We start from the raw sequence: 15,794 nt of genomic DNA, 5'->3' as shown, positions 1-15,794 counted from the left end.
GAGCGACGGCGGCGCCGCCCGCAGGTCACCCACCGCCGAGCGAGGCGCCCCCGCCGCACTGCCGATGGCCGCTCCATCCCCGCGCGCCGCCGCCGCAACGTTCGCCCGGGCCGCGCGACGTCAGCGCGCAGCGCCGTCGCCGTTGGAGGCGTAGCGACGCGCGAGGCCCCGCCCACATCGACCCCGCCCCCAGATGCCGCGTGAGTCACGTGCTTTGTCACGAGCCTCCTGGAGAGGCCCCGCGCTGAGAGCCGGGAGCGCGCGGCACCGCCGAACCGAACCGAACCGCAGCGCCGCGTCTGCTGCCGCGGATCTCCCCGTGCTGCCGCGCTGTGAGCACCGATTCCGCCCGGTATGATTCCGTTCTACAGAGAAGCTGGAGGGCTTTCTCTTGTGAGCTGCAATGTGATGGTGATGGAAGTAACAACAGAAAGTGCCCTGATAAAACAGCCACTGCTGGAAGCAATTTAGAAGGGTAAAAATTAAGCCTCGTTTTCCTCAGAAGTCAGTTGGAATAATTTCCCTTTAAAATCAATGGAGTCATTTTAATTAAAATACTAAATCACAAAACGCAAGCAGGAATTTAGGGCCAAGAATCAGCAGGCAGTAAAGTGCTTCAATGGAAATCTTTCAGGCTAAATACCAGAAGTCTGGGAATGGTAACAGAGCTTTGCTTTGAATTTCTGCAGGAATGGCGCCTGACTTGGAGTCACTGATGACTACATTGATGTATGGGCAACTCACAAAACCCCAGAAACTGCTGCAGACAGTGCCATGCCACACCACATCACAGCATTGCTGCGACAACTGCTGATGTTTCAGCCAAGCTCCACGTAGCACAAACATTCCTGCACTTCAAGCTGGGCTGGGCACCGCATCTCAAACCCACCAGCGTACACATGGCATCTGCAGGCTATGGGGAGGATGAAGTGCACCCGGCTGCAAAGAAGCATGCTGCAAAATATGAAGTGCTTACTGCATTGCAATGAGATTACTGCCCTGTGCTGGAAGTAAACAGACTTTCAATAAACCACTAAGCCACCTTCAGCTGCAGAATGACTCCTAGTGGCTCACACAGCAGAGCACAGTTTCCCAAGGCATGGGAGAAAACAACCCTTTCATTGCCAGACAGCCTCTTGGCTCTCTTCTTCTTGCGTTAAAGTAGCAGGAAAGGACAGTGATGCTTCAAACGGCTACAACAGCTTGGAATGTTTTTAAAGGGTACAACCCATCCAATTTCAGCACACCGAAACGCTTCCGGCCGAGATACATCGGAGCTATAATGTATCTCCAGTTGGGTATTGGAGGGCCAGTAATTTGACCTTCTGGCTCCTGTGAATAAACTGTTACAACTGTGCTCTTGTGCAGGAATACTAGAGAGTCTTCAATGAAATTACAGCTTGTTACACCTTGAAAGGAGTATTTTACTCTCCAGATAAGAGTGCAATGCAATAATACAATGAAAAACAATGCGCTTTCATTTGCAAAGCACTCTGTCCATTGTAAATCCAGCCTAGGAAGTTAATAAAACAAAAGCAATTAATACTTACAGTAATAAAAGTGCAACCTTTTCCATCTGGCATTTTCAAACAAGTTAGCCTCAAATCAATGCTACAGACACAGATAAACAAGACCAACCCTGCCTGCAGGTTAGATGCTTTACTAGAATATGTGCTATTGAGCTGAAAGACTTCTTCTCAAACACTGAAGCCTACAGCCTGTGAATGTGCAAAATATCACCCACTTGTCTTTCACTACAGAGTCAGGAAGGACAGCAGATAACCAGCTAAGGATCTAAGTAAAGTCATTTGGTGTTTCTTTTTTCCATTAGAGGATGTTGACAAAGCGAAGAGTTACTGCACTAATTTATCTGCTGGTGTGTCTCTTTGGTTTCAGTAGAATTAAAACCACAGATGAAGGGACCACTAGATTAAAACCACTGTGGGCCCCACAGAATGAGAAGGAGAGTTCACTTCTGCATGGCCATATTCATTTCCAGAGCACTAGGCATGAGGAAAACGAGTAGAGGAAGGAACCGTCTTCCTAATATGTGTACGCACATGCTCTTTTGTCAGCCCTGGCAGAGCCCTAGTAAACTTTGTTAGGCTACAGTCTTCACAGATAGTTTCTTGAATGGCTCAACTTCATTTTCTAGATAGTGGTGAGATGCAACAATATAATGAAGAGCAATTGACTGATTTTCAAATGGTTTTGCCTCCTGTAAGTAAGCAGGACCTATACTAAAGTTCCAAATTTGAAGTTACATCACTAGTATCAACAATTAGAAATACAGATCCACTCTCTGAGGCTCTTCAAACAACGTAGCTATTGCAAGTGAAGCCACCAGCATTACTAACTTACTGATGCTGGAAGAGCAAACTTACAAACTAATGAGCAGTTAAGGAAAAGAAAGTCCTTTTTCTGCCTAAGAAGGCCCTGTCGGGGCCATCTCTGGATTCACTAGCTAGGAAAGCAAATGCCAGAGTCCAACAGATATTGACAAGCAAATAGAGACCAGAAACATGTGAATGAGAAGTTCACAAGCCAAAGATGACTGGCAAATATCCCAAGTCACTTTCACATGTATTGCTGAGGCAGCATATAACAGGATCGGCACATTTCAAGGAACAGGGAAGGAAGGGGAGCAGCAAAACACATCTAGTAGAAGGTAATGGTTCCAGAGTATGTAGATAGTATTAAGGAGGCACTGATGAGAAAAAGCTGACACGATAGTTTAATAAGGAAGGGATGGTCTGAAGGGATTAACACTCAGTCATAAAAAGCAATGAAGAAGATGAACATGGGGCCTAGAATGCACAGCTTTTGCCCACTTCCAGGGAACACGTTCCTTACAGTAGTCCCGATAACTAAAAGCCGAGGGGATTTGTGAAGTTGGACCACATTTTTGTGCCCAGTTTTGGGCACTCCAGGACAAAAAAGAGTCCATTGAAGGGCCACAATGATGATTAAGGGACTGGAGCATCCATAGTTTGAGCAAAGGCTAAGAGAGCCTAGTCAAAGTGCACGGATTCACTATTAACTGAACGGCGTGACTGCAGCCAGCGGCGGGGGAGAATTTCCTGCGTTTCCAGGCACGGGCAGCTAGCAGCCTTGAAAACAGGGCCCAGTCCAGCACACCCTCAGCATCACAGCTCCCACAGGAACGCCGCAGGCCCAAAGCACATCTGACTGCACCTCGCCCTGCATCCATACGTGCTGCTGGAGCACGTGCTGGTGGGCCCCAGCGCTCCTCAGAGAACCAGGATAAAACCCCGAGCTTTTTACTTCCCCTTGGAGAACAAAGAGCTGCTGCAGGATGAGCACAAGCGGCTCCCGGTACATTCTTTGAAAAATTCTTTTGCTTTATTTTATCCAGCAGTGCCGCCTCCTGTTCCCGGCCCCTCGCTGCACGATGCCGCCACGGCCCCGCCCCGCCGCGTCGCGGGAGGAATTCCGTGAGCTCCTGAAGTCTCAACGAACCACAAAGGCCCTTCGGTATTTCAGGCCCCGCAATTCGCCCCCACCACAGGCGGTAACGGCCACGCAGCACACGGTGCGTGACCCACAGCCGCCTTCCGCGGCACGAGTCCGGGAAGCGCTCGGTGCTCGAAACGGGAGGGCACCGCGCACCCCGCGTTACCTCGAGTAAGGGGGGACGAGGGGCGCTGCGGGGCGGAGCAGCCATTTCATCCCACTTGGAGGAGCGCGTGTCCTCTCCAGGCGGCCGCCAGGGGGCAGCAGCACCCCGGAGCCGGCAGGGCCCGGGGCGCGGAACGGACTCGCAGCGGGCATCGATCCGTCACGGCGGCAGACGTCAAAGGCAGATGCAGATATTTCTTAGACTCCGAATGTGTAAACGTGCTAAAAGGACTCAAGCTGATGGAAGGGATCAGCAGTTATCTATCTAAACTTTCACACAGACACGGTTATATTAGATCTAATATATACTAATTTACAGCAAATGTTGCTTTCCCTGTTACCATGCCTGGACAAAAGATGGGATTTGTATTACCATGTTAGTAGGAAAAGAAAATCAGGAAAACACAACTCCTGACAAAATGAAGAAGTCCCGAACAAAACACACACCCTTGTTCCACAGCTTTAGAATTACTGAGCTTTGTGACTAACCAAAGCTAATAGTCTCACCATAGACAGGCTTGGAAGTAAGGTTAGCGGATGTTTGGCACTGTAAGGTCAGTTAGTGAGAGCGCAGCGCTCTGCTCTGCAAACGCAGCTTCAAGTCAGCCCTGCCACATGCAGCTCCGGGCTCTCCACCCCCTGATGAGCAGCTGCCCTCACTGCTTCCTGACAGCCTCTGAATAGCAGAGGGGAGCACACAGAAGCAGGCCACTGAAGACATTATTGATCCATTCACTAGAACGAGACATCCTAGAATGATGATGACCAACCACAGGGCTTACTTACTCAGAAACAAAGGATCAATACTCAGTACGACAGCTTGGGAGCAAAGATTTGGTGCCATGATAAGTTTTCTCTCCTTATGACAGCGAGTACTAAACAACTTCCACTTGTTACATACTGAGAGAGAAAAAACACATTTACATTTTTCAGTGTAAATAAAGCTTACCAGGTCTGCCACCTCACCAAGATGAATGCAGAGAGTGAAGTCTGTGGAGGACAGCAAGTGGATACAGCATACTCAATTACTTTTCCCAGGGACTCAGTGCTCCTAGGCTTCACAAGAAAAATACAAGGCTGGTGTATATACTCTCCTTGTTCAATTTACTGGTAAGAACCTTCGTGAGAATGAAACAATATTCTTACAAGAAGCAGCCAACTGTAAAGGGAGTATTTTATGAGAAAAGCTGGGAGCACAGAAAGCAATAATCATGAGGTTGCAAATTTTAATGACTAATTTAAGTTTAAAATTGCCTACATAATGGCCATATCCTAGGAACTTTAGCCCATCAGATCTTCTCAATCCTCCTATGTAGCAAGAAATGTGAAAGCACAGTGATAAAAGCCAAAAGAAGCAATAAAATCTGTAATTTCTATTTGTGCTGGAGATCATGAAGTGTCTTTAAATAAAATATCACTTAGTCAATTTAATTGCTTCTTTTTCTATCAGCTCCTTATGCTGGTCTAATATCTTAGCATTGAACCTGTGTCCATGGATGCTAAACTGACTTTCTCTTATGTACTTAGTTGGATACTGAGGACATAAAATTTGTTTCTGGTGTTGTAATCAAGACTTGCCAACAAAGAAATTTGTTCCACACAAGGTGCTGCTGAATCAATAGGTAGAAGGCTGAAAGGAAATGTAACCTACCAGGGAATAAAGACACATTTTGCAGGAACAATGTGTTGTCATTAGGTGTGATAACTGGGCAAATTGTGGCGTGATCTTAAAAGTCTCTGCTGGCTGTATTCCTTTGAGTGCATTACTCAACTAGGGGAAAGGTACATTAGATACACCTTACTTCATTGTACTGCTGAAGTGGAGCGCAGGTGTGGGAGAACAAACAAGTTTGCAATCCTTGCTTTGCAAATCAATTCTTAATCACTCAAGTTCTTATTTCCATACTAGATTCAACTTGTTGATACTTACTGCAATTTGCAATTTGGCAGCTTCCCTTTTGTAGTTCAAATGGATAGCAGAGATTTTTTAAAGCTTTCAATTCCTAGCATCAGTGCTTATGATTTATTTCAAGTAAAAATGAGTAGTTATAATGAGATACCCAACCAAAGACTGGATTAAGCCCTGCTGAAAAGTGAAGCAGGCACTGTACAGCTCCATTTCGCATTACCCTCGCCAGGGATTTACACTGTTTCTTTTGCGCTTTTTTTCCTCCCCCCAAAAAAATCTACCCTTAGAAATTATTTATACCATCCTCATATTGCAAAAGGAATGTTATCAAAGCAAAAACAGTGCATGAAGAGAATTTAGATTTTCTTCTGATAAAAGAATGACTGCTAAAAATGATTGCTTGACATCCACTCAGATAACTGGCATGTTGTTTTCAGATACCTAATAAAACAGCTCTGAGAGGGAGTTCATCAGCTCTTAAGAGGCAACTCTGAAAAATCTAAGGACAAAAGAAAGCAAAGCTGAAACTTTGAAAACTAGCTGTCCCCTTCCAACATGATTAACTGCCTTCTTGGTCGTTGTGTTACTTGTGAGGAGGAAGAAAGAAAGGCTGGGATATGAACTACCTGCAGTGCCATGATCCACGTCAAAAAGAGAATCAGAATGGACATCTCCTTCTGCCTGTAAACTACGGGGTGTTTGAGATGCACTTCCAATGCTGCTGTTTCATTTACTTTTCCTCACCTTACCCAGTGATGGACTGCTTTTCAGGGTGGGATCCGCACTGTTAGAGAATCTGGCTTGAGGTACAAACCACAATTATGACGTGGGTAGCACTATCATGAAAAATTTCTCCAGTTTCCCTTTTGTGGAAATACTTATTAAATTTAATGCTAATGCAACAATAATATTTACTACATGCTTCACTGCTTCTTCATAGTTAAATGTAATTGAATTATGTTCCAATTCTATGTGGAAGCATCCCACATGAAGAACAAAGTCATAGAACAGACCCAGCAGCCCTGAAATTCTCTCTGGCAAGGAGTAATTAAATAAGCATTTGGGATCTTTCTTTACTAAATGAGCAGATAACAATCCCTACCTTTAATAAAATAAGCAAAGAACATAGCACAGTTTGTTGCAATCCTAGAACTAATTGCACCATATAAATGATGATGACCAACCACAGGGCTTACTTACTCAGAAACAATATAAAAATATAAATATAAAAACCATGTAAACAGATCTTAATACACCAGGATGAACACAGAGTAAAACTGTCAGTCTTAGTCCTGGGAATGGCTAGTTCCATGCCAAAGAGTCCTGACTCTTCCTTTCTCACATGATCACTATGCTGAGCTGAATCTGCTGGAGCCCAGCAGTCACTACAACTTGTGTGTGTGAGAACACAGAGTGATGGGAAGGCAGCACAACTCCTTAACTAATACAACAATCTCAGAAATATCTGCCTAACTTACTGCTTAATAACAAGGACACCAATCAAGTATTTTATTTTTCTCATTGGTCCTTAGGTTCCCCTAAAGGTAGTTTCTAAACTATGACAGATACCCTAAGGAAAAATCCCTTCCCTAAGAGCACTCATAGCAGTGTAAGGCTTGCCATCCAGCCAAACAACCCAATAAAATTGCTGTATCTGCTGTCTTTTTAGTAGCTAAATTAGGAAGCCGGAGTGTTCTTATTTTCTAATCTCATCTGAGAAGTAGAGAGACTTAATTTAAAGACATTTTGTTCAGTCAGAAGCATCTAAATGATCATTGATTGTTTTTCCTTAGCTGGGTGTGTGAGTCTCCTTAAAGCAGTAACCGCTCATCATTTGTGCTCTGTCCCTGTTGCCAGACAGGCTAAGGGAGTTGTGTCAACATTTCTGGAATAAAAACTGCGTTTGAACAAGACAAAAACTCTCGCACTTCTGTGAATCACAACAATGGCCACTGAATCAAGATGAAGTTCAACTTCAGTCACTTTGCTTGGTTAGACACACCTATAAGAAAAATCAATCCAGAAAAAATCCTTCTGCATTGACACTTCCCAGTAGCCGCACAATGCAGGACTCCTGTAAGAGATTTGTTGATAATTAGAATTCAAAGTTATGAGGAGGTGGGAAACAAAGATGCTTTGTGATGTGATCCAAGTGTTGTAAATGGAGATGATTGGAAATTTTTCCTCAAATTGCACTCACTCAGGGACATGAACTAATTTGTTGGAGCCGAGACACTCTGTCACCTGTCCATCCGTGCTTAGCTCCACTCAGTGATGCTCAACTCCGGCACTTCATCTAGCGCTGCGGGATATGACATTCCACCAAGTACATGCTCAGTGTATGGGTTTAGTTCATCTCTAGCATTATGAAAGGAAGAACATCATTGCATTTGAGGATAACTGCGAGAACTGTAAAGCAAGTCAATTACAATATGGTTTACTGACTAGGAGGACTTCTTTTACTTGATTTGTTCACCAGCATTCAGCTCAAGTTTTATGTATTCTGATTTTATTCTTTCATTTTCTGAAAAGTCATTAACATTTAGAAGTGCTTATAAAGCAGAATAAAATTTGCATATAGCACCTCTTGTACTTGGGCCATATGCTTTGCTTCTCAAACTAAACAATTTTGATTCTTGTGATTCCTGCTCTCATTTTTTTTTCTAAATCAGACACCCTTTCACAGTACCAAAAGGAGACAGAAATGCAAAATATAAGTGCCTCTTAAGCAGCAGGTCACTGCAGGATCATCTCTGCTCTTAAATCTACAGTGTTTTGCCAGTATTTCCCTTTTTGCTATTGGAAGACCTGGCAAACCCTGGACCTGGTGTGATGTGCTCATAGGAAGAAATGATGATGGATTCTCTAAACGTCTCATAGTGAGATCAGAATTACTGCTGTCCAGCAGAAAAATGACAAATGCATACATAACTGAGGCCAAGGGCAGTGTGTTGGGTTGAGGTCCCCACATTCTTTCCAAAGAATCACATTAAGGAGCAGAGCTGAACCGCCACAGACAGAAGAAAATTTCAGTTGGAGATGTGAAACACTTAATATAAGCTAGCTGCAGTTAAGCTATGTGACACATTCACAGATGTGCACAGGGCAAACATCTATCTAGAGGTGTTTCTCAGTTCCCCATTACAGACTGCACTGATTAATGCTACATATCTTCAAGTAAAAAAAATTGCTACGTGTCTTCTTTATTCCTACGACAGTATGGAAGTATGACAGCTTATGGAATTACTCTGCTCAGTACCTGGCCCCAGACAGGTCTAAAAGTGATTTTAATGAAGATGAAGTTACTGTTTTTCAATAAAAGCATAAGTACCTGCAAAAGGTCAATAAGATTTACTCTGATATAAGCCCAGAGATCATTTGTTATTAAAATGACAAAAAGATACCGTGTCTATAAAGCAGAGAGAATGACCAATTACACCACTTGTTTACCAGGTAACCCTTGGCATTTCCATAATTTTCTTAAGACTTAAGCTTTGTTTACACAATGTTAGCATGGAAGGCTCAGAAATAACCACCGATTATTGATGAAGCTTTCTAAAGCATATTTCAAAAACAGTCTTCTTGTCCCTGATGAACCACTTATTCCCAAAATGTCAAAATATTGAGTCATATTTTTCATCAGTAGCTACAAAAACGTAAGAGTTACTGAAGTTTTAACTCTGCAGCTTCCATGACAGTTCTCTGAATCAAACCATTATTGAAATGAAGATCTAAAAAGGATTCCTAAGATATTTTTCATACTTCCTCCAATTGTAGGTCTATAAGTATTTTCCAGGGAAGACACAGATCATTACAGAGCAAATTTATTAAAAGGACTGATTTTATTAATGACCTTTTACTCATCCTTTTGAAGTCATTCCAAACCCTGCATTGTCCCATACTACAAAGTTGAAAACCACTGATGCAATACAACTATCTCTACACCAAAGGATATGAAGATCATCACCACCCGCTCCAGGAATACATTTCCAGAGTTCTGTCACACCAGGCCTCAGTGCCAACATGAAACATTTTGAATCAGATAGCAGCTATCAAGAAAGAAAGAGAGAGATGAGCACTAGTACCTGGAGGAGGAGAAAGCTGTTTATGAAAGCCATCAGTGGTTTGCAGAAAGAATCCTGAGAAACCGCTCATCTAGCAGGATCTTACATCATTGTTCCTGAGCTGTTGCATTGCCTCAGCACGTACCTCACTGACATCTGTGCCTTTACTGTCTCATAAAGCTTGATGCCTATTATTTGGCCTACAGAACAGCATTAATTACAATCACTATTCCCAAAAAGTGGCTGAATACCCACTGAATCTCACTTTGTGCTGTTTGTTTGCAAACAAACCCATTAAGCACCGGTGTAGAAGTCTACTGTTATTACAATGACCATGAAAGTTATTATAAAGATGCAAATTTCATAAAGGTCTATCATTTTGTAACTAGCAGTACAATATGAAAACCATCTAACTTGAGCAACTCATTGTGAGGATCTTCCTTTTTTATTTTTGCCCCTAAGTCTCTTTGTTGTGTACCAAGCTTCATCTAATTGACTTGGAACGATGGGCAGGGGAACAGTTCTAAAATGAGTACTCCGTGAACTTCCCTTACTCTCTCCCAGGCAATTCTCTTGCCCTCTAAAGAAGGGACTCGATGGCTTACTGTACTCTACACAGCCTTTAAACACATATTTGGAACATGCATGTCTCCGAGTTGTGCTACATCTTTTCTAGCTTCTGTGGTTAATCAGGTATGAGACACTTGATTCCTGCTTGATTTCTGACCACCAATCCATACACTTGACACAATGTTGGCTTGAATTTTAAGTAACAACTTCCTGTTTGCCTGGTGCCATTTGTGATGGGTAGAAGTGATAGAATTAAAAAGCTACTAACTATTCTGTTTGCTTACAGGCTTTGAAGACAGGGTGAGGGAGAGGGGCTAACAGAAACTGTATCGCTTGCTGCTTGCTTAGATCCTCCCATAGAAGAGTAATTCCGTAAGAGTTCCTGTTATCTACACCCTGCAGGTAAAGCCAAGAAACCAACTTGTCTTAAACACTTGTCCTTGTAAGTAGGAAGACCTCCTTGACAGAATCTATAATGACCCTCTTCTTTCTTCCAAATCCTTTTGAAACACTGAAGCGAAACTTACAAATTGATTGTACCTAGCCCTGATGCCCCAAACCCTTGAAATAACTTATTCAGTGTGTGCTCATAACCTGGAAGGCCAGCTGTATTCTGAGCCGCATCAACAGAGGAGTGGAAGCAGGAAAGGGAGGGGATTGCACCCCTCTGGTCTTCCCTTGTCAGGCCCCATCTGCAGTAACGTGTCCAGGGCTGGGGCCCCCAGTAAAAGAAAGATATGCAACTGTTGGAGCAGGTCCAGAGTGCCATGAGAACAAGTACCTCTCCAATAGAGACAGACTGAGAGTTGGAGTTGTTCAGTCTGGAGAAAGTTCTGGGGAGACCTCATTGTGGCCTTACAGTACTTAAAGGAAACTTATAAACAGAAGAGAGACTGACTTTTTACACAGTCTGATAGTGAGAGGACAAGTGTGAAGCTTTAAACTAAAAAAGGGGAGATCAAGGTCAGATGTCAGAGGGAAATTTTACCCAGAGGGCTGTAAGACCCTAGCACAGGTTGTCCAGGAAGCTGTGGGAGACCCATCCCTGGTGGTGCCCACAACCAGGCTGGATGGGACCCTGGGCAGCCTGACCTGGAGGGAGCAACCAGCCCACAGCAGGGAGTGGGGCTGGTGGTAAGTTTAAGGTACGTTCCAATCTAAAACATACTCTGCAATTATGTTATTTCATTCATACACTTGTAATGCATCATTACATTATCTGTATAGCACTTACCATAACAGGATTCTGATCTTCATTGTTGCAGCACCAAGGACTCTTAACGACATGTAACCTAGAAGATAAAGTGACCAATCTTACTGTAGGAGCAGTAATACACAGTGAGCCAATTTAAGCTCTCATAAAGTGAGTAGCCCAAATAACATGGTAACAACTAAAATAGAGACAAATAAGGAGCAGTTCATTGGTAACAAACCCATACATAACGCATACAAACATCCACAGACACAGAGAAACAATAGTAAGGAATGTTGTAATACTTGAACAAACCATTATCCAATTCTGCTGCCTCAGCTGATATGACAGGCTCCTGAAATAGTTTTTAGTAAAATCAGATCCCTGTTCAAAATTCCTCTCTACCTGTGATTCCAATTTGCACTTCCTATGAGAATAGCTGCTCTTGGGTGCTGTGTACAGGCAGGTAGAAAGGCAGCTGCCTTGTTGATGGGGTCCTGCCATTGGCCCCATTTCTCTTTGCTATCAGACCACCACAGAAAGCCTGAGGACAATCAAATTCATGTTGAAACTTTAAAGCAAGACTCGAGATTGCTTTGTTGAATAATTCTCACCAGTGAATACCTGCCTCCTATGGCAACACCAAGCAACAAGAAGAAATAAAATTATTTAATTTCAAAGCCACAATGTGAACATCCAGATTTTAAGAGGAAGATGTTCTGCCATCAGCCATGAGGACAAGTTCCGGAGCTTTCCATTCTGCTTTTACTCAGTCTCCTTATTCATGTTTCCGCTGTCGCCTCTAATCTTTAACCACTGGGCTTGCACTGTGTATGAGAAATCTTCAGGAGCTTCTGAGCCCTTTATCTTTGATATGTGAACAAGCAGGGACTATCAGATGGGATTTTTAAACATGCTCTGTGTTGAGAACTCTCAGTGAATTCGACAGAAGGACTACACAGGTGAAGCTAAGAATTGGAAACATAATATCCAAACCAGCATTTCCAAATACTTCATGTCAAAGGCTAAATCTCTCATTGCATTTTCTCTTGCTCCCAAACTTACCCTCTTTCACACCCAGTCGTGGTTTCTCTATCATAATTACGATTGTGTTAGCAGAAACTGTAAAGCAATAGCAGAGAAGAAACAAGTACATGACTCCCCTAATTGCAGTGGGGACCAGTGACCTTTTTACAGATCCTCAACTTCGCAATCTGACAACGTCAATAAGGGTTGCTTCTTAAAAGGAAGCTGGATGACCACTGTTTCTGTCAGAGCACATGAAATATCACACAATCTCTTATTTCTATAGAATCATAGAATCACCAAGGTTGGAAAAGACCTAAAAGCTCATCCAGTCCAACCGTTCACCTATTCCCAATAGCTCCTACTAAACCATGTCTCTCAACACAACATCCAGCCTTTCCTTGAACACCCCTAGGGTCGGTGACTCCACCACCTCTCTGGGAATCCATTCCAGTGCCTGACCACCCTTTCTGAAAAGTAATACTTCCTCATGTCCAGCCTGAATCTCCCCTGCTGTAGCTTGAAGCCATTCCCCCTGGTCCTATCACTGATGACACGAGAGAAGAGGCCGACCCCCAGCTCACTACAGCCTCCCTTCAGGAAGTTATAGAGAGCAATGAGGTCTCCCTTGAGCCTCCTCTTCTCCAGGCTGAACATTCCCAGCTCCTTCAGCCTCTCCTCATCAGCCCTGTGTTCCAGACCCCTCACAGCTTTGTTGCCCTCCTTTGAACATGTTCCAGGGCCTCAGTATCTTTCTTGCAGTGAGGGGCCCAAAACTGGACACAGTACTCGAGGTGCGGCCTCACCAGTGCTGAATTTCTCCCAAACTGGAAAGCAAAATTTTGTCAAGGTATACCAAGCTGCTGCTTTCTCCAAGGATCAATTTCCCACTTGGAACAAAACAAGAATCTCTTGAGTGCTGCAATTAGCAGCTATGAAAAAACAACAGACTGGGAAAGCTGCTGGTTTGGGTACCTAGTGGCATGGTCTCGCTTGTTTAATTAAATGATGTTATTTTGTTTGAGAGATCTTGGACTGTGTCTTGAACAAGAGACATGGTACAACAGTATTTTTCCTAAAGATTTCCACTTTCTTCCCAAATGACAGGGTTCTTCTCAATGAGAAGACTGTAGAAAAGACCCTGCATAAACATCGCTGAATTAATTACAAAATAATTACAACATTATAGTGAATCCATTGATTTAATGGATTCACTATAATAATTCACTCTTTAATTCCAAACTGCCTCCATCCCTGAAGGAACAAACTGTGAGTTAGACTCTTAAGTACACAATTAAGCCTGTCAAGTTCTGATTCCATAATATGCTGCTTAGTATTGAACATCTATCAGTAAGCCAGTATGCAGGATTAATGTCACAGTGATTTGGTTTTGATTCCTCATGAAACTATAAAACGATTTAGCTGATATAAGCAACACGATATTTACAGTCCTTTCAGCAAAAGGTTTAATGCTAGGCAGGATACTTCCCCTTCCCTCCAATATAACAGCCTTCCCTTGCCTTTATAGATTCCAATTGGTGAGTGGAGCTCTGTGCATTCCATGTGGAATTTACTCAGTAATTCTATTAAAAGCTTCCCTTCCCAGAAATTAATGTTCTCATCTCACTCACTACTCATTCATTACTTAAAACAGAATACCTAACCTCTACCTATATTAAGTTTCCTCAAGGGATTTCATATTTATTTCAAGGAATTCAGGAGACTAAGCTTCAACACTTCTGTGTTTGCAGAACTACAAAAATCTTAGTCTTAAAGTTAGAACAAAGCTTTGCCATTTTTTTTTAATTTTTGAAAAGGAGAATCATTTGAAAATATCAGAGCCTTCAAAGGAGGCCCTTTACTTCCATTCCTCACCATTTTCAGGTCGCACTTCAGATGACATTTAGGATGAGCCAGTAAAGTTTCTAATGATATCAGCAGTTTTCTAGGCCTGTTCAGTCGACTAGCTTTAACTAAGAGCTCCCTCAAAAAAGACCTTTGATCCAGTACCACCAATGCCTGCAGTTAAGCAACAGCACCAGCACCAAGACCGGGACCCAATACTGGAGGAAATAGAGTCCACGGTAGAAGAGTTGCCTTCATTTCCCCTCCTAGATTTTATCTTCCCAAGTACTGTAATAAACAGAAGAAGTATTATTAATCTTCATTGCTTGTGTTTTTTGATAACCTTCAACAAAGCCATCTGGGATGTGACACTCTCTGCTGTCGACTATCACAAAGCTCATCTAGTTGTATACAAAGGAGCACATTTACACCAGTGCTGGCTCTGACAAGACTGGGCTGCATTTCTGAAATTTATAATGGCTGCTCTGAAAATAATGCCTCCTGTTTTATTACGTTGGCCCATGTCATCAGAGGCAGACGGTGGTGGTGCAGCAGAATTTGGGCAGCAGAGGGTCAGTCTGACAGAGCAGAGCCTGACATGGAAGTGCGTTCGAAGCAAAGGTGTGGAATTGAGCTCCTGCATGTGGAAAAGACAACACCCACTGCTATTCATTGACACTGAACACGTATGGAGACCAAGCAGTGGATGTGAGCACAGTGAGGGGTGGGAGCTTCATTTCAGTATTGGCAACAGTGGGTCACCTCTACTGGTGCAGATTTTTACAAGCGTGGTGTGCAGGCTCTGGTTCATAGTAGGTGAAAACGCACAGCTAATGGTGGTGATTATGTTGGAAAATAGTGTGTTGTAGCCAGCAATGTGCTCCATCCAATGGTGCTTTTGTGCTCTTTGTAGCTGTTGTACTTCCCACAGAAATAATCACACAATCACAGAAACACCAAAGTTGGAAAAGACCTACAAGATCATCCAGTCCAACCATCCACCTATCACCAACAGTTCTCACTAAACCATATCCCTCAACACAACATCCAAACCTTCCTTGAATAAATAGGTTGCTCCAAAAGTAGTACCTCCTATGTAGTTCCCACATCATTAAATCCACTGAAAAATCTACCTAGGCCCATTAACTTAGTAAACACATTTAGAAGATGTGTAGAAGATTATGTAGCTACACCTCTATGGAAAAAACCACTCCAGCATTCTGATGTTATACAAACCAAGATGAAGTGATCTCATGACTGTCACAAAAATACAGTATGTCGTCCACCTGCCAAGCAGACTACTCACATACTCAATGCATTTTAGAAGGATCACACAGGAAGAGAGATGTTCACCTGTTCACAATACCCGCCCTCTCAAATGTTCTCCCTGATTAGTTCAATTCAGGGAACAAACTGGGAGGAGCGATCTAAAGAAGCTGCACATCTACATTCCCTGAGAAAACAAAAGAGCTGATTTGCTTCTGATTTCTGTTAGCAATCAAATAACTTTCATTTTCTCATTAATAAGAAGAGGTTTAACAGCACAGTA

At 43.0% G+C, this 15,794-nt stretch overlaps 1 protein-coding gene across 5 annotated transcripts in view; it reads right to left on the bottom strand.

Annotated features, from left to right (window-relative positions):
- The window catches only part of TMCC1 (transmembrane and coiled-coil domain family 1), a 106,035-nt gene that overhangs the window by 74,176 nt on the left and 16,065 nt on the right, over positions 1 to 15,794 (bottom strand). For 4 of the 5 annotated variants that reach the window (XM_042823878.1, XM_042823882.1, XM_042823883.1 and 1 more), the window contains one exon: positions 11,417 to 11,474. The gene's annotated coding sequence lies outside the window, so the exon portion shown is untranslated. Of the gene's footprint in view, positions 1 to 33; positions 86 to 11,416; positions 11,475 to 15,794 lie in introns of those variants that run through there. The other variant, XM_042823880.1, reaches the window with a different exon arrangement.

This window comes from Centrocercus urophasianus, unplaced genomic scaffold (genome assembly GCF_019232065.1).
Source record: "Centrocercus urophasianus isolate 14NV4802_14NV808 unplaced genomic scaffold, USGS_Curo_1.0 seq_22, whole genome shotgun sequence".
Classification (NCBI taxonomy): domain Eukaryota; kingdom Metazoa; phylum Chordata; class Aves; order Galliformes; family Phasianidae; genus Centrocercus; species Centrocercus urophasianus.
This window is presented reverse-complemented; position numbering and strand designations above follow the sequence as displayed.